Source organism: Lagopus muta, chromosome 5, assembly GCF_023343835.1.
Source record: "Lagopus muta isolate bLagMut1 chromosome 5, bLagMut1 primary, whole genome shotgun sequence".
Taxonomy (NCBI): Eukaryota; Metazoa; Chordata; class Aves; order Galliformes; family Phasianidae; genus Lagopus; species Lagopus muta.
The window spans coordinates 22008742-22029269 of NC_064437.1; the positions used below are offsets into that span (position 1 = coordinate 22008742).

Below are 20528 nucleotides of genomic sequence, written 5' to 3' on the forward strand. Positions count from 1 at the left end.
ATTACGTGCGCAAATGAACAAAAGGTTCAAGGAATCATCTCAAATAAATCATGATCGCACCTTCATTCTGACTCATGTGATTTATGATTCAGTGCTTTCTGAAACCAAGACAATATGATGGACTTCACATTGTCCTTGTGCCAGTGCTTCATTTCTCAAGTGCTTTGGGGCATAAGGAATGTCATTCTTACCCTTACATATTGCTAATTAAGATTTGGAGTCCACATTTGACAGTCAAATTAACTTATTGTTAATTAACATATAGTAACATTACAGTTACTAAACAAAAATAAAGCATGGAAAGCCTACAAGTTTTTTACATGCACTTTTTCAGGATCCTCTGAAGGTTACCTATCTGTCAAGAGCTAAAGTTGTCATACTCTGCATGCAAAAAAAAATAGAATAAACAGATTTATGTATCCAACAGAAAGATTTCTCATGAGTGAAGCAGAGATGCACAGCTCAGCCATCAGAGAACTGGAATTTAGCACATGTAAACCAAGGGTGTTGTTCCTGCTACACTTCTAGCTCAAGTCATTACCAAGCAGCCTCTCAGTACACAGTATAATGCAGTCTCTGTCCTTCCCCACCCAACCCTGCACTCTCATCCCTCCAGCCAAACAAATCCGTGCCCTCCCTACACTGTTCTTAGAAATTTCTACCTGACAGCACTTTGGCCATACAGGCCTTGAGAACACTCCTGGGCAATGGTCAAATTAGTATTTCTGCAGTCTCTCTAAACCTGAGAAATCATAAGAAAATAATATTTGTCTTGCTTCATTACCTGATTAACAGTAAGTGCAGTCTCCATCACAACGTTGTGTAACCACTTACAAGATTCAGATGTTTGCAGTCTAATTTTCTGGGACAGTGTAAGTGCTATAAATAGCTATGCTCTTCCATAACATAGAGAACAAACCATTATTTATCCTAACGTTATAAGTGCTGACAATTTTCTTAGCTACTTTTAGCTTAGCACATCACAGATGATTTATAAAACTTGAGCAAGGAAGATCTGGGAGCAGACTATTTTCACTTTAGAGGTGACTAGAAGCGCAGAGGGGCCTGAAATTACCGTGCGAGATGGCTTAAGGTTTTTCTGAGACAGACTGTGAGAATGGGAAACATCCAAGGCAGGGGTGGTGCACCTAGAGAATCCTAGTCCTTGGTGAGCCAAAAACTGGAGACAGCACAAGCACCTCCAATTGGCATAACTTGGAACATCCTCAGGAGCGCTATAAACAGCTTGCAACTTAGAGCCAAAAGCAGCGCAACACTCTAAATATTCATTTCAACTGTGTTTTCTGGAAAATAGACTATACTCCTATCAAACAACCTTTAATACTTGTATGTTCACGAGTATTTGACCCATATGACTTTTTGTCTAAAACATCATTGTTAAAAATTGGACTAAAAACCAGAAATTTACAGTCTATGCTTTTGCCATGTGGATCTGAGTCCATACTGCAGTATCTTCACTGGTGTCAAAAGAGATGTGTATCTCATGCTGATTTACTACATGGCTGGCCAACTTTTGACTTACATTGATCTTCAGTGAACATTAATGGTCACCTACAAATGGAAGGATTGTTGTCATTCTTGATGTCTCATTTGTAATTCTGTTGCTTGTATGAAACAATTTAACTGAAGCACGTAAACTAAGGCTTCTGTCTCAACAACAGTATGATCACAACTGTGGTTTGCATTTCAGATTCAAGTTACAGTGAAAAAAACAACAATGTACAGGAGGCTCATTTGCATTAATGACAGTGTCCTAAGTTTGATACAGTAACAGCTCCTGAAGTTTCACTTCAAATAATCATGACTCAAGTTCTCTGTGTGCCAGATACAACACTGCATATAAAGGTTTGTCTAATTAGGAATTAGAAGTCCTGAATGTTTAAAGGTGTGTCTTTTCAAATAGACTGTCCCAAGAAGAAAAGAAGAATGATGAAGCCCAATTACTGCCAGTAAATTACAGTGTTTAAAAAAAAAAAAAAAAAAAAGCTGTGGATCATGGCCTTGAACTTTTACTAATACCAACAACACAGCTCAATAAAAAGAGTAAACAACTCAGCAGTTACCAAAAAAAAAAAAAAAAAACCACCAAAACACCCTCTCCTTTCACAACAGATGAAAAAAATTAAATAAAATGCAACGAAGCAGTACCAGAGGTCCTGGAAGTATCATCTTCTTAAAACAGTAATCAAGAACGCTTTATCTCCTGTTTACTTGATCACAATTATTACTATCAGTAATTACTGTTTAATTGTGACAGCACAAAAAATAGAAATCCTCCCCTCCGCTCCTGGAGAAATTTTAGCTGAATGTGCTGTACTGACAAAAAGTTGAATATTCCTGATTCTGTCAGCAGCTGTTAGACTCAAAATTGTAACTTACACACTTAAAAATCAGCCAAGCAGCATACCCTCCAGATAGTTCTTTCTCTAGAGCAATTGCTTCTCCGCTGAAAATACTCTCCCCATTATCTCCAACTCTGAGAAAAAAATGCAACTCATTTGGTATTTGTTTCTAACACAGTGAAAGACAATTAAAAATATCTGTCTTTCAAATTTACAGGCGCTTAAAATCTAGTTATAATCTAGTTTTATCAGATTGCAGTTTCATTCCAGTACATATTTAAAAGCTATTCTAGCAACAGATAACTCATTGAAAAGCAATAATTTTATAAGCAATTGTTAGGGAAAGCATATCAGATTAATAACTTGCTTTTGATAGTCATGTCCATCAAAATCAGGAAACAATTTTCCCATTCTGTGTATGCAGCCAAATAACTGAGTTTCACTATGAGTTAGAAGAAGCAGGTAAACAAGGAAAAAGTACTTAGAGAAGTTCTTGGCATATTGAGTAATTTATTTCTTATACATTCCTTAAAATTGTATTTCAGAAAATAGTCTAATGACATGTATGCATAAAAAGGGTCAACCCACAAACATTATTTCACCATTCCATCATATTTATAACAGTACAGCTGATTAGAGACATTTTCTGAAAACAGCTTGGGTCCATAATCAAAATCAATAGCAGCTCTAATTTAAGGTACGTCAGCAGAAGGCAAGTGTTTCTTGCCAATATGGGCAGATATATTGTAAGTTATTAGAAGACATTTTTTTGATGGATGGATATATCAGAAATAGTCTGTTTCCCTCAATGCCTTCTCTTCATGCATTCCTCCCCTCCACAAAGGAAAATGGAAAGGAACGCATCTGACATCCCAGAATATAGATAATTACAAGTCAAGACTTCTTCCATTCTTGTCTGTGTGGACCACAAACTGAACATAATTTGATAGAAATATTTATGCCTGAAATAAGAATTGCTTTGAATAATACTGCATATTCTTAAAAAAATGAAAATACATTTCACTAAGAAATTCCAAATTTAAGTATTTGGGTTACTGGCTTATCAGTACAAAGACACCTCTATGAAGCAAATACTCCTACCACATCTCCGCCAGATGGTTAATCCTTGTCCAGTCAACATAATATCTCCCCAGACAAATTACTCAGGACTGGAAGGACTCTCCCTTAGTGGACTGACAAAGACCCATTGCAGCATCCCATTCATTTCTTACTTGCAATTAATTAAAAACACAATATTCAAGCTATTTTTTTTTCCTGGATACAGATGTATTCTGCACATGACTATGTAAAATTATTGTTCTAGCATCTTAAATATGACTACCTACTATATAATATCTCCTCAACTAAGACACATTCAAATATTTATATAGCAACAATGTTCCATCTAAGAAACTCATCCTCCACAGTAAGGATGATGTGATAAGATCAGCAGTTCATAAAAGGAAAAAAATCATGGCTTTAAACCACAAAATATCTAGGAAAACTCCCTAAGAAGCATTTTCGGGAAGCTAACCTGCTCTATCAGCTTGAACTTTATAACAATGAGAACGATCCCGACTAAAAAAACCTCCTTAAAATTTTTTCGTAATTTTTTGTAAATACTTTGGGTTAAGTTACAGACAATCCTCAGGAAGACTTCAAAAAAAAAATATGATTTACCACTAAGAGACACCTTGAAACTAAAAGTTTTAAGCAGACTACAGACTTGGAAAAAAAAAAAAAAAAACATGCACTTCTCGGCATTACAGGTAAAACAGTGCCACCACAGACTACTTAATCAGAATTAGATGGTCAAAATTCAACTCAATCAACTGGAATATTCCTATTGTCTTCCTTAAGATTAAGACAATATCCAAAGCTTATTTCGGGAGTTTCAGTAAGACAGCAGCTTTCACTAAAGTCAGATGATACAGACAAAAAGAACAAACTCCAGCTTCACAGCATGCCTGCTGCTCCCTGCAACCTGCTAATGCACACACGCTGTTAAAAAAAAGCTGTCACAGAGACACATACAGATATCCACGGGATTCCTGCTGCTGCTGCCCTGTCACTCCTTCAGCTGGATGCAGTTGTTACATATTTTCATGTTTCTTTCGAACTTCTTGAAGCTGACACCTCCTTTATTTCGAGTATCTTTTTAATACCTATTTTTTACTTTAAAAGACAGCTATCTTTAGCAAAAAAAAAAAAAGAAAAAAAAAACTTTTTGGACCTATGACCTCTTGGGCAGTTTGGCTACTCCAGACTTCCTCTCATGTTCCCTTACACACCATCTGCACATCCCTCTGGGACATTTGACAAAGAGAAACATCCATGAAGAACTGCACCCCCTTGCCCAATGCACTTCTGCATGTTTCCAAGATTAAATAGTTGCAATGGGCTTGTTTTTCAAATAAAATCATTTTAACTTCCCTAACAAACCTCATAAGTTCTACCAAATCACAGAATCCCTTTTTTTAAAAAAAAAAAAAAAAAAAAAAAAATGTTCAGACATTTTCCCTTTGCCCATCTTGAGTTAAATATGTGAGGAAAAGTCCATATACTGATGTATAAATACTTTCACATTGGATATCTTAAAAGAGATCTGTAGCTCAAAAAATTAAAGGGGAAATTTAAGACAATACAGCATAAGTACCTTCCCTAGAGGATCTTTGCACACACATCAAGGAAAGTAATCATCCATTGATTTTGCATTCCAGTGAATATATCAAAGCAAGGGAGTCATACATAATAGTCTAAGACTTATTACTATTACTGGATCCTCACTACAAATATAAAATATTCAGGTAATAAGATAATATTTCATTTATCAGTCACATTTTCAAATTGAAATAACTGCATTTGAATACAGGTGAGTTGAAAGATATTAAGTTAAGCTACATTCTGTGGATGTAGCAAAGCATGAAAGAGAAAGAAAAGTATATACTGTAATCACATGAGCTCTTTAGTTAATGAAATGGCAAAGAATCAAAGTAATCAGATTTTTTCCAATGACCTTTGCAAATGGATATGTAAAAAGTATGAAACAAAAATTAGTATGGTACATCACATTATCAAAAAGTACAATAATGGTTGTGTCATGACCTGCTAAGTGCCAATAACCAAAATAAGTTCGCTGCTCTTCTATCCTGTTCATATTTGGAACAGAAAAGCTGTTACCCAATATGAACACACATCGGCCAATAACAGGTCAAAAATTATGAATTTTCTCAACACCTACAAATATAGCACAATTCCTTTACCATCATCTTCCTAATCTATTGAAATTCTCAAGAGATAAAATTCTATCTATGCAGTTTTCAAGTAGCAGAGTATGTTTTTAATGCTTAAACCTACAAAACCTCTATAACTACCAGCACCATGGAGTCATTTTGCTGGTAGATCATATTTTCACTCGTTGTACAAAAGAAGATTTGCAGAGGATCCAGAACTGAATTACATGCAGTCCCTGACCATGAAATGCATTTTTGTTATTACTGTATGAATAAACCATTTCCCAGTGAAAGTAATGTATTTTCTAAAACATATTGCACAACCTCACCAACTAACACCTCAGAGGCAAACTGTCATTAAAAAAGCAATTTGATGAGTTTGATTCCTAGAATTCTACCAGACGTACATCATCTAAATGGAATTACTAAAGTTAATTCTATGATAACAATTGGGGGAAAAAAAATCTATACCAAAACAAACACCATAAGTAAAAAAAAAGATTCTGAAATAGGAAATACATTATCTACTTTGTATTAGTGCAAGAAAGTATGTATTTTTCTTATGAAGCTGAAAAAGCAGTTAAGCTTTTTAGCACCCTCATTGCTGTCAAATCAATGTGCTTAAGTAGAGAAAAGAAAACATCATGTAGCATGCTTTCATGGCATAACAACAATGAGCACTGACAGCTTATCCATTTTTGGATCATAGAAACCGTGCTTCTTCTCAGGCATGGACAGTTATGGCTGTAAGTAGTTTCACTCCATTAGATAACAGGTTCAAAACTTGAGGCCCTAAGTTCTTCTCTTGGCTGAAAGATCTCTTTGACATCACATATGATGTCTTATTGTAAAGTAACAACAGTGTCATTTCAATATCCACAGAATTTCTTGGGTATCTAGGGAAGTTTAGCTCCTATTCATGTAAGACTAGCTTTCTGATGACAGAAGTATCTAACAGAGTACAAAACCTTCCTGGCTTCTAATCATGGGTACATACAATCTTACTAAGGTGATATAAACGACAGTAAAAACCATGAATTAAGGTCACATGAAAAAAAAAAAAAAACATAAGAAGCAATTAACTTCTCAGTAAGAGAATAATAAATATAGTCATTTCAGGTTTCAGGAGGAGATCTGACTTAAATTAACTACAAGGTTAAAACTCATACTATTTTTAAGAAAGTTTGATTTGAAAAACACAGTTCCAAATCAATAGCATTCAATATTTAAATTTGAAATCTACCATCAATGGCAATGGTGAACTATGCAAAGGAAAAAAACAAATAACATGCCAACACAGATACTACTTTTCCATTTTATCTTAAGTCAAAGTTTTTATTACAGAATCTGAAGTCCAAGTTCATTTCCCCTCTTTGCCCTCCAATAACAGGATACCTGGATGGTTTCTCAAAAAAAAAAAAAAAAAAAAAAGAAAATGCAACACATGCAAATGCTTCCAGCAGGACCAGCAGCTTAGCAAATCAAAATGTATGAGATATAAATAGGATATTAGAGACAAGGAAATCCCACTTTTTTTAGTTTTTACACTTTTTTAGTTTTGCATATAACAGATCCAAATTCTATGTCTTGAATAGCTACAAATCTGCCTTAGAGCACCATCCCCCCTACTTCCATCCAACTTGAAGTCACCTGCAGCTTTCAGTTCAACTACCAGAAGGAAGTCATTCTAACAACTACTCATAACGTTCTTTCATTTCCCTAGGAAACAAGCATCTTTCACTTGGAAAATAAATTGTTAAATTTCACATCTTTCATGTACTAAAATGAAATTCAGTATGAATTTGAATAACAACCATTTTTACTTCCTCCTACAGAAAAAAAAAGAACCCTTGGCTTACTACTACTACTACTACAGACTTGCTTTTTACTTGCAATGTTCACGAAAAGACACGCTGGAAGCCTCAGTGATCTTACTTAAGGTAAAAGAACAAGAAAACCTGTTCTTTTTGCTTCTTGTTTCAGCAGAGGAAACTCAACCTGATTTTAACTGGTGAGGAAGATCAGAGAGCACTGGGTTTTCAAACCCATCTGAAATCACCAAAGAAACTCAAACAACAGAATAAGCCAACATGAGCCTAAAAATAAATAGCAGGGAATGAGCTCAGAACCTTGAAAATGCTAGATTTAGTCAGGGTTTATATAGCTGACAGATATGCTGCTTAGATATAACTCCAAATAAAAACTCCCTGAACATATGGAAATTTACATACAAACCTACGTTTCACTTCTTTCAGATCCATTGTAGGACTAACTCCCTTAAATTACTTCCTAGCTGCATTTTTGCTAGTCTTCCAATAAACAGTATAATGTCCATAATTTTGTATGCAACACAAAAGTACATTACGTAAACTAACATTTATTTTTTTATTTAACTCTAAGTGGTTTACTACAGTTAAAAAAACCTATTGCTGTTCATCTTTGAAACCAATCTTTGAAATACTGCTGATGGAGTTGTGTCCTTCCTTCAGTCTAACCGTCCTGAACAAGTACTTGAGCCAAGACAAGCCCTCATGTGACCAATATTGCTAAACATCAAAAAGCACATAGCAGAGCAATAGTGCTGAGCGAACATCTACCTTCTGAACACTACTGGTTTACAGTTTAGATGGTTTAGTAGTTAGGAGTTTCACTGACTCTTCCCACAATAATAATTAGATTACACATGTGAATGAAAGCCTTATTCACAATAAATGTAATGACAGGATTGATATTTTTTATTTTGTTAGTTAATAGGGTTGGATCACTCCGCTGCGCTGAATGCCTTCACTAGCAGTGCAACAAGGATTTAGTTTTTATGAAGTACTTGTTTTTTCATGCAAAGACTCCTCGGTTGTTCTAACATTTGGTATTTTTCCTAAGCTTATCAAACAGAACAAGTTACTTAAGGAAAAAAACAATTATTGTGACCCTTTATCGAAGCCATCACTGCCACCTTCGAAATAGTCAGAGAAATTCAGGAGGTGGAGCACCTACATATGCTTTGACAGCCTGTGAGAGTGAAAGAGGCAAGCTAACTCCCTGATGTACCCTGAAACAATCATATAGTTTCCACTGCAACAGAAAGACAGCAGAACTTTTTTTGCAGATCAGTTCATAAACAAGGTGAATTAAACTAAAGAGGACAGAAAATGTGAGGTAGAAGAAGAATGTGAACGCTCATTCAGTAGACATCAAATTGCTGATAAATAGTGAAGCCACCAGAAAATATTATGAAAGTTGCCTGTTTGTGCAAAGTGCTAAGACTTTGGGAAATAAACAAGTAGAACCATAATTGTTCACCCATAGGGACAAAACTGATCTCTGCTGCCACTGAACACCAATGCAGAGATTTGTAGAACTGAATTGTTTAAGGAAATGATTAATCCTGATTCAATAACAAACTAGCAGTTGGGGGGGGGAAAAAAAAAGAAAATATAAGTTATTATTTTGTTTGTTAAATCACCCTTCTCAGTTTATTGTTTACAAGTAATTCACAGTTCAAAATTGACATGGATCAATGTTTTGAACAAGATGCTTTTTCATCACACTGCAAAATACATACTTGAAAAGAATCTTCCTGAAGTCAGCCCCAAACTTAGAGTCACTACCCTACCAACTCAGGTTACCCTACCAACTCAGTTTTATTTCAAACCCCTGGCGAAGATCTGTGAAACTGTTGAGTTAAAGTGATCCTACACCTTTTCCTAAGCCGGCTGCCTTCTGTGCATAACCCTCTCAGTAGGGAAATTAAATATCAGCAAGTCTAATGAGCAGGAAAGCTGGTGCAAGAATCCAGAGAGAAAGAGGTTGCCGAAATGTCGTGTGAAACTTCATCGTTTATGAAGAAGACATGCACTTATGTCTGAGTGAGGAATCACTGGCATAAATCATATACTGTCAGTTTCTCAGTAACAAACTTGTTTAGCTAGTATATAATAACTAATTCAGTTATTAGTATTCTTCTCAACTGAAAGCTAATGTATTAAGACTCGCATAGGCAGCATGATAGATTCATTCACAGGTCTCAGTTCAAACATTAAAGTAACACACTGGTGGAAAAGCTCATATTTAAGTAGTGTTATTCGTGAGTATTAAAAAAACGTATTTGACATTGTTATTTTACCTGATAAACTCAAGGATTAAAAAGTGACAAACTGGCCTTTTTAACAGAAATTCATTACAGTGTGGGGAGGTGCAAAGTGGTAAATCTACACAGAAAAATGACCAATAAAAAGAAAAATCACTTAACTGTTTAAAAAGCTTGGGAAACCTTGCTCATCCCTCTTTATTTGCGAAGTGAGGCTTACTGCTTTTCTCCATCCCATTCAAGTTCTATTCTGACTTCAATTCAACCACTCTAACTACTGTAATTGTTTCCAAATTAAACTTGTTTTGAAAAACCTGAATAAAAGGATGTGTAATTTTACACCAAATCGTGATTCCTGGTGAGTTTCATTGAATGAATACCAAGAAGCAGAAAATATGAACATGTCACCTGTATCATGTCTTTCCAAATCCTGAAAACTCACAGTCTGGATTGTGTTTGCAAATCTTCACATATATAAGTAAAAAAAAAAAAAAAAAAAAAAAAAAAAAAAAAAAGAAATAAAAAGCAACCAAGAAAGCTGATGCTTATTTTGTTTAACCATACATGATGTATTTTAAGCACTGGAGAGACTTTGAAAAACCAGTAATGTATTAAAGTAACATTAGCGATCAAGTTTTTATTCTGATTATATCAACACTTTTCTCTGAAAAAAACAAAATGAAACAAACACTGTTTGCTCTCCTTATTGACTGTGTTTAACCATGACCACATGCAGAAATAAGCTATGGGACTAATTTATTCTTCCAACACTTTTTCCTTTAAACTAAGGGGAATATTAAAGGCATCTAATCATAGACAATCTCTATCTCATACTTGCAGATTTTTCTATTTTACTTTCTTTTCTGAAGATTAGCCTGTTTGTTGACATCTACATTTAAGCATGGCATTAAGACAATGGAAAGAACTCCACAGAAAACCTCAAATGTTTTTTCTAAGTGAGCTTATCTTCACCAAAACAGATGCAGACCCTCCTTTCTCCTCTCCTCTTTTAAGTTTTTCTGCTATTCCACCAGCACTTGCAAAATGGAAAGCAAAAAAGTCTGGATAACAGCATTGACAAGGAAAACTCCCTGCTTCGAGAAGTGCACTGGAGCTGCCAGAGCCATTACTAATGACTGTGCTATCTAAATGAGTCTTCTCCTCTTTGCTGCAGGTTCATAACCCGTGAAATTCCCCCAATTCCTTCCCCTTGTGTTCTCCACAGCCCCCGTTCCTAATAGAAACTGTTCTGTATCTTCAACTGTTTCCTATCTAATAGCCAGAGTTTTTACGTTTCACCAATTCTGGAAGTCAAGTGTTCCCTAACATGATTTCTGCTTTTATCTTATACAAAATATTAAAAAAAAGAATTGATAGGAACGTAGTTTGAAAACAAAAAAAATTCTATAGTCTAAGTATTGAGGAAGTAAAAAAAAAAAAAATAAAAAAATAAAAAAATCAGGTAAAATCTGTAGCATTCTCAAAAAAAAAAAAATGGGGGTCAGAAATGCTTAATTCACTTTATGTTTAAATATATTGATAATACCTATCCAATTTTGTCAAATTTTGTGCCAGATATGGCTGCAATCCTAACATTCTTGCTATACTGTCTAAATTAAACAAACTTCAGCATTACTTAGATTAGCTAATTTTACTTAAGCCAGCTTTTGTTATGCACAGTGAGCATAAAGGTTCTACATTATCTGTATTTTCTGTATTTAGCAATATGTTTTTAAGCAGAACTTGGAAATTGTATCTCAACAGTAATGCGTTTATATCATAACGATGTAAATTATGTACATCTGCATTAAAAATTACTATTACAGTCATCTCAGTATGTAACAACAAATTTTGAAGCTAAGTGCTATTTTCTTCTTGAAGGTACCAAGAGTGCCCACATTTTCATTAGCAGTTCCAAACTCCGAGTTACAGAGATATACCTTGTAAATTAAAAAAAAAAAACAAAAAAAAAACACACTTCTGGTAACATGATTGTGGAGTATTTTTCCTAAGAATTTGACACATACAATGTACTTTAAAAATATAATCAGGCTTCTCTGTTGCCAATTTTTTTCTGTTAGATTCTTGCATAAATAAGACAAAATTAGAGCAACATTTGTCTTTTACTTTCTAGATGACAGGAATGCAGTGAAGGTTTGTTCTTAATTTCTATTCACATGTCAGATGAGCATTCCCAGTGAGGAAGGGAAGTCCCGTATTAGGGCACATGCTTCAAAACTTGTATTTGGAAAACCAATTTGTGGGAAGATTTCAGTTAAGGCAAGCAAGTACAACCAGCTAGAATGACACTGTGATCTTGCATTGTAAAGATGGCTATAATGGACCTCCTCTGAGCCTAAGACAGTATTGGAAGTAATATTTGAATAAATTTTAAAGTTACTAAATAAACATAAATTATTAAATGCTGCCAATTAGTTGTATTATGAATACCATATGAAAGCAACATAAGTACTACTACTTGAAATTCCACTGTTCAAAGTTCGTAACAAGATAAAAGTAACAAGAAGAAGGTGTTTGTTCCTGCAAAGGACAACAATTAGTATTTCCTGAACAACTGTAAGCGATACAGTGAAACCATTTTCTTTTCTTTTTAAAAAGGGACTCCGAAATTGTCCACACTCCACGAACAGCAAGTAATCAGAAAAAAAAAAAGACAATTTTCATTTACTTGAGTAATGAGGCTTTTAACTCAGCTCCCTCCTTTTTGGCTATAATGAATGACCTTCCTGCTCAGTTAATCTGGAATACATCACATTAGGCTAGACAGATTACAGTGAAATGCAGAAAAAGAAACTGGACTAAGAAATTCATAGCGGCACTTACTTCCTGTGTGCGTTGCCATAATAATAATATCCAGAAAACAGACAAGAGTGACTACTACAATAAATCAGAAGGTTGAAGGGTTGTGGCTTTGCTTATTTATGAGTTGAAAATATAGATCACATGAAGGCATTCCAATAACTGTTCAGCTGTTTACACTTAAGTGTTCACACTAAAGTTATGTTCTTGTGAACAAAGACGGCACATCTGCAACCTTCCTTCTAACTTATCGGAAGCATAATGTTCCCTCCCAGGTTCTAAAAACAGAAGAAAGTATGCTGCTGGCAAAACTTTTATGAACTCCAAATTAAAATCAATCAAATATACTACCTGCCTCAGCTGCTGGAACAAATCAGGAAGATGAGTTATTGTTCCACTTTTTTCCGCTGTACAATTTTTTCTATCAATCCAACCTACAGAACGTTTTGGTGGAACATCATTAAATACTGAGTATTTCCTAACTGATGCATGTGCATGTTTGAACAAACCATAGATTCTCTTTGCTGAAAGTGACAGAAATGAAAGCATTTTCTTTCTATCATTTTCCATCATTTCTTTACATACCCAAGAAATTTTGATGCAAGGCATGAATATAAGCATGCTTTCATTTCAAAATTAGTCACTCACAGGCAACTGAAAAGCACTTTACGCACCACACCATATGGCTCTTCTATAGAAATGATCTCTAGGAACATAATTATCAACAATACTTAGCAGTAATATGCTCCATATAGTTAACAAAAGAATGTGATCAGGGGTGCTACAGAAAATTTAAGACTAAGTTAAACTTCATTCTGTTTTAAGTAAGACCAGAAAAATCATTTATATGCATAGGTTGCTCTGAAAGTAATGCTTCCTATTTATTTTCCTGGAAACTGCAATAGATATGAAGGGCACAATAACACTATTTGATAAAGCTACAAAGCACTAGTTTTCATTGCCGTCACCACCGCATTTTTGCCAGCAATCAACAAGAGCCTTCATGCTGTGCTCACAAAAGTCTGCACCAGCAGAGGTGACCCACTGTCATTACTGCTGAAACACATCACCTACTGCCTCACTGTGCTCACAGACACTGTTTGGTCTCCATAAACATTCATCTGGAATTCATGAACATGAATAGGTGCCATGTTTTCTGCATGGAGGAATTTAATGACACACCCTGGCTTTGTACATTCATGTCAGCTGTGATTCTGTCAGATTGCCCCTCTGCTGCCATCTGTCGTATGGTAACAAATCTAAGGGAGAAGTGCTCCTGCTCCAGCAGGGGGATTCAACTAAATTATCTGTCAAGGTCCCTTTCAATTCCTGATATTGTAATCCTGGGAATACTGGCAGGAAGGTTTAACCTCTACTGCCAGACCACCAACATTCACCTCTGACATCGTGGGCCAGAATAGAAACAGGAGGCACTACTTCCACAACAGCCCTCATAAATATGTACACACCTCCTGGGGCACAGCACTGAAGACAGTACAATCATTCTCCTTAACTGTTAGCTTTAGAAGTAGCTTTTAGTGTACCAGCTGAAAGCTAAGAAGAGACTAGAGAAGATATGCAGACTCAAGAACGAACAGGTATCCCAGCCCACACTTTGCAAAGTCAGCTGCCTTCCTATACTAGAACATGTAGGAAAGTACATGATGAGGTATATTTCCTCGTGATTTGCATCCAGAGTGAAGATTTGGAAAGCAATTTAAACCCACCTCTTCCAGCATGTTTTGTTGAAGAACTTGTAGCCCACATGTTCAGAAAGGTCTGTGTTCCTGTAGGAAGGCTAACTGTAACCCAGTGTTTTGGTTCAACTAGCAGCAGACCAAATACACAGTTCAGTCATATGCCCACAACACAAGGTGTTAGTAATTAGGAAGAACACGTAGTCACACAAGCACAGTGAAATGCTGCAAAGCCCAGTCCTTCACAAGAGATCTCCAGAGAAGACCCACTTTAAGATACGTTTCACTAGGGAAATCATGCATTGCCTTTCCTCAGAATACCTGTATCTTCAGTTTCCTAACCTGTGATCTAAATATATTCTTTGGCTTCAGGCTGTGTTCATAGAAGAGATCATTCCAGTTGCCTGCTATAACACCCTAAAAGAAAAAGCCAGACGTCCAAGAGGAGAAAAATAAACAGAAAAATTTACCAATTCCTGTTACCAAAAGTTACGTACAGTTACATTTGTCAACTACATCATTCACATATTATTCATTTACACCAGTTGGGATGACATTAACTCTGAAATACTAACTTACATCCAAGCGTATGCAGTTTAATTTAATGAACATATAGATCTGAGGAACAAATTTGCCTCAGTTAATCTTGCCATCTAGTTCCAATGTACTAGCAGGGAAATACACGGCTAAAACTGACAAAAAGTAGACTTCTGCAATCCTCTATGCTTTTTAAAAACCTGCTGCCTCTAACATAGGTATTCTTAGAGTTACTTTATACAAGAGGTTCCAGGAGTAATGCTCACCAGAATGATTTACAGAACACTTCAGCTGTTAGGGGCAGGGGTGGAAGAGAGCTTCAAGATTTTTCTGTATAAGTAAAAAAGTGAATAGACGGAAGTAAAAAAATTACAGTTATGTGCAATTCTCAAGGAAATATTTAAGAAGCCTTAAGGTTTCCCATTATAAAAACTGTTTAAGCATGAACAGTAAGCACACAATGCAAAGAAAGACACTATCCTTTGGCAACAACCATGAAATACAGAGCAAGATTAAGTTGTCTTAAGTTAGTGGCAAACCACAGACTTGTGTAGCAAATCTGTAGTTTTATTGATCCACTCTCACAGTTGCTGCTTACATAAATATTACAGAAGATTCCCATTACATTGTTTAAAAAGATGAAGTACAGATGTTTTCAAGTAACTTTCCCACCTTTCTCCAGACAGATGTTTTGTTTATAAAAACAGATTTATTGAACTACTCCCAAGCGGTTAGCAGTGGGGTGCTTCACTGTTAACTGTCTCCTCTTTGAAAGAACCTACGTACATGGAAGAGCATTAAGTAGCAAGACAGAGAACTCCAGGGCACATAATCATCATCTCATTATGGATGAAATACTTTGTAGTGGCGAACTGAGAGGATGCTTGTTGCATTTGTGCTATACAGTCACGTCACTAGTGCTCAGCTATGAAATAATACTAAAGACTGCTTGCTTTTTAAGAATGCCATCTAATAGAAACAAAGCCATGTCAATTTGCTGCCAAGGTTCTTAAAAACTACAATAAAAGCAGAATCAGATTCACATACATCTCCTCTTACTTTCCTATCAACCTCAACCACTTTGTTAGCTTTCACAAGATTAACAGATAATAGACAGTAACATGCTCTTGTAATTCCTTGGCTTAAGTCCTACATTCTTGAATTCCGGATAATTCACTCTACTTTTTTAGCAATGAATTAAGTCCCTAAGATTTAATTTTCTATTAAAGATTATCACGTGTGCTTTAAGTTTTGAAATGCATCTATCAGAAACAATCTAGTTTCAAACTGACAAAATGATACCTGCCATTCATCCTAAAATTAAAGAACACAGATTCAAAAAGCAAAGAGGGGCATTCACAACACCAAAATACAGTTCTGTGTGATTCTTTCAGAAATCTGAAAGCCTCCAAATCTATCCTGTGTGATTTTAGCACAGTTATACAGCACATAGGGTCTTACTGTGGAAATACTGAATTAATCAAGGAAGAAACGAAAAAGTGAAAAATGAGCAAAAGAACAAAGGAACGAAACAAAAAATAGATTAGTTCTACCAAGTACTATGGAAGTTTGCATTCCTTTCACTTCCAACATTTCTTCTTTTTCCACTGAAAGAAAACAGTACCCAATCTCTTGGCCAAACGAGAAAGAAGAAATGAAATCAGGACTTGATTGTTTAGTGGGAAAGTTTCTGAATAACAAATCGCTGTCATTACAGCTACATGTCTTTGAAATAGACGCCCATGGGGAAAACTACACAAACGAAATGTATCCTACAATAAAAAGTGAATAAACACTATGTCATTCTGGCATAGCCAGATGAATTTGGAAATCAATGTGCTTCTGCCACTTATTTTTCAAAAAGAGAGCTTTTTAATCTTTGTAGTTGCTTGCACTTATAAAAACAGAAAAATTAATGTCAGCCTAGTACTCCTAATTTTAGATTTCTCTGACTTCTCTGAAACCCACTGACTTTTTAACCTCTTTATCAGGTGCTCTATCTGAAGTAAAAAGAGACACCAATAAAGTTATTATTCGTGAATTGTGCTGTCATACAGAATCCTTGATGATAACAGCCAATGGCTACCTATTACAAGATTGAACACATTTTACTATGTACGTCATGTATCTTTGCACATAAGGTTTTGCAATGATAGAGTTGAGCTGTAAGACTACAAGACAAGGCATAAACTAGAAAAAAAAAAACAACCACCACAATCTTATAAAAAAAAAAAAAAAAAAAAAAGAAATCCTGAAAACAAAGCCCTTCAAAACGGAGAACAAAAAGCTAATTGTTACATAAAAATTTGCTGCTAAACTGTGTGGCTGGATGTTATGTAATTAATTCATTTCAGTGGCTTACATTTTTAAAATTTGACCAAACTATATTTCACCATATTACATATACCATACCTCACCCTGAAAAATAAGCAGAACTAATCTACACATTACTTCCTACTCCCAATATCCAGAGATTCCAGCTTGCAATGAAACACACCACTTCATAAATAATTAATTGCTTTTATCTCCTTTTTTTTAGAGCCAGAAAATCCTGAATAAATATTTGCATGTTATTGGTCTGCTATACAATAGTGGCCTATTCTTCCCAGTAGCACCACTTCGTATTTCTGAAGTTGTCACTAACAAAACTTTGTTATTTTTAAGCAGATACACTTATTATCAAGTAATGTTCAGAAATCTATTTAAGAATAGAAAAGACTTACTTTGCTAAAGATTTCATTTCTTAAATTCAATTGAATGGCTACAGCAGAGCATTACATTTAAAATACTGTAGCAATTAGACAGATCAATAGAATGGGAAAGGCGTTACAAAAAAGGTGTGATGACAGAAGGACCAGCACAATAGAAAGGTGCTATAAAGAAAAGTAAGATTGCTTACCTGTATCAAAAGATTCCAGGTTCACAGCAGAAAGCTTTGACAAGAAAGGATCTCAAACCAGAGATCCTTCCCCAGTGGCAGTCAGCCCTTAAATGAGGTCTAAGAGAGGTGCAGCCAGGCTCCACCCCTTCTGCTCACACAGCTGAACTGCCTTCACCTGTGCTCCCAGGGCTGACCAGGACCTTCCCTAGGTGCTCAATCAGTGCTTCAGGCCTGACTCAACAGTTCCCATACAAATATGGTAAGCAAAAGAAAAAAAAGTCATATTAATTGAACGTGATTAGAGAAACATGACCATCTTTAAGGGATATTCAAAACAGAACTTCACTTTGATATTGAAAGGATTACATATTTATTTCACAATGATCAGTTCTCAAAATTAGGAAATACTTTACAGGATGTGAGACAAATATCCTGTTTAGTTAAGGATAAAAACAACCTTCTCTTAAATAAAATTTACTTATTAAGAAGGATTGATCCTTCTTAATAAATTTTATTTAAGTAAATTTTATTTAAGAGAAGGTTCTCTCTTTCTCAATGATGTTTACTCCCTAAAATATTTTGCAACACATTACACATAATCTTAAGCTTACAGAAGAACCTTTTTAACAAAGTAATTAACTTCCAACAAAATACCTTGCTAATCTTAGCCTTGCTTTAAATTAAGTATTACAGTTTTAAATAAAGACCTGCTAATAGAAAATTGAGTAAGCTTTGTTTCGCTTTAATGCAGAACAATAGTAGGATGACTATCAGGTATTTACAAAGCACAGATTCATCCCTTCTGTAACTGAATGCAGATAACCACTTAGGCCCTCCAGTTATTTCTTACATGAAATATCAGTTAAAAAAAACAGCCCTCTAAGTATACAGACACATCAAAGTCTTTACCATACTGTGCTCTAATTTCACTTGCTATATGTATAATAAAGTACCTAAGTACTAATAAGGGACAGTACAGCTATTTGGCTTATTATTAACAGCTTCTGTAAAAAGCAAACAAGATTTTGCATAACGGAGCACAAACAGCCTTCAACAACTCTTTTACGTGCAAAATGATACAAAGTCACTGGAAATGAGAAGATCCCACCATCAAGTAACAATTTAAAAAAAAAAATTCAAATGGGAAGGCAAACTTTTAAAAGCAGATTTTAAACCAAGCTCATCCTTTATGAAACAAACTCATCAAGGAGCTACATCAGAGGCAACTTCAGAGCAATTTCACTCAACTTTCCACAAATGTTCACGTTGTACTTCCCCTCCCCCCCCCCCACTCCCAGAAGGCAGAAAGCACAAAAGGAGTATTTCAGAAAGCTGGAAATTGCAGTGTGACAAGAATTCCTTATCTCAGTCCAGCCCATAGTGGAGTGTGTTAAAGTGATGGATGAGAATTCACTTTCTGCATTTCCTCTGTTAGCATTCACAACGTTCCCTATCAGAACTGAAACACATGCAGCTGTGCTCACTTTGATTGAACCAGGACTAAATTGAAGACAATCCCATGGTAATAGCATGCTGTTTAAAATACATACTTATGCATTTTTATATTCAGACTTTTAAAGCTACTACAGCGCATTTAAAACAATAAAGAAGTTAACTATTTGATCCTCCGACAATCCCTCCCTTCCTCCCTCCCTTTTTTTCTTAAATATAATCTCATTTTTCCTTGTTGAAACCTGAAGAAAACAGTAGGATGCCTATAATGCTCAGCAAGTTTTCTCCATTGCAGTAGCAGCAGTTTGGTACTTCAGGACTGCTAACACATTCCTGTGCTTGATTTTAGTCTAGTCAACTTATTTATCCCATTCAGAAGTCTTATTGATTACTCAGCTTCAAGTTTTATTTCTAAAATGACTAATTAGCTGGCTGTTCCTTCTCATGTAACTGTGTACCATTCCTTTGTGGCTGAAGTATAAACTGCACTTGTCTCTACTGAACAATTTCCAAGCCTCCCCCAAACATAGAAGTCCATAGAGGGATACCTGCATATATTTATAGAGATATATATATGTATATACATATACACAGACCATATATATATATATATATATATATATATACACACACACATATATATATATATATATATATATATATATATATGTGTATGTATGTATATACACACAAATATATAAAATTAGAAGTTCTCAAGTTTGCTCACTAGACCAGCAAATCACCAGATTGGTTCAAGAGAAGTGAATTAAATGGGTAACAAGATCGACCTTGCTTGAGTGATTCCATGTAGTTAATGCTTCTTTTCTGTAATGGGACAGTATGCATCTGTGCTTTTAATATTATTAATTGGAGAGAGTGTCATTTTCTTTACTGCCTTTAAGAAGCCTCTAAGGAGGCTTTACTGACCAATTCTGAGTGTAATGGAGCATGTCATACTGAAATCATTGTTTTTATTTCACTGCTATTCCCTCCTTCCTATCTCAGGGATCATGACTTGCTACCAGACACTTGCTCTCACCATTCTCTTCAACCTTGACATCCTAAATACATTTCATCTTATCAGTCACAGTCTAATCTTCAAAAGCCTATGTCTAATTGCATTATTCTTTGTATGAAAATTCAACACATCTAAGAATTTTTTTTTTCTGCTCCATCTCCTTATAATACATTACTAGGTTATTAAAACCTCCAATAGCAATTGAATCCTGTGACTATTAAAAAAGGTTGCAAACAACCCACCACCCCTCCTCTGCTTTTTCCCCTTTGCTCCCCAACAGGAAAAAAATAAAATCTCTCATCTGGGATTTTATTTTCTTTTTTGAAAAAGATAAATGCTATTCATTCGTTCTAAGATTACTTTGACTTTATAGTGCTTTCAATTTCTTAAGGAAACCTCAGTGAAAAATCTCATCATTTTATTTTTAACTATACTATTCC

General features: G+C 35.2%; 1 long non-coding RNA gene across 3 annotated transcripts in view; it reads right to left on the minus strand.

The window, feature by feature from the left end:
- LOC125693565 (uncharacterized) overlaps nt 1-20528 on the minus strand; it is a 159551-nt gene that overhangs the window by 113017 nt on the left and 26006 nt on the right. Inside the window, exon 1 of one of the 3 annotated variants that reach the window (XR_007377153.1) lies at nt 17637-17721. The exons of 1 other annotated variant lie outside the window; for it this stretch is intronic. This is a non-coding gene — a long non-coding RNA (uncharacterized LOC125693565). Of the gene's footprint in view, nt 1-17636; nt 17722-20528 lie in introns of those variants that run through there. One more of the 3 variants, XR_007377151.1, reaches the window with a different exon arrangement.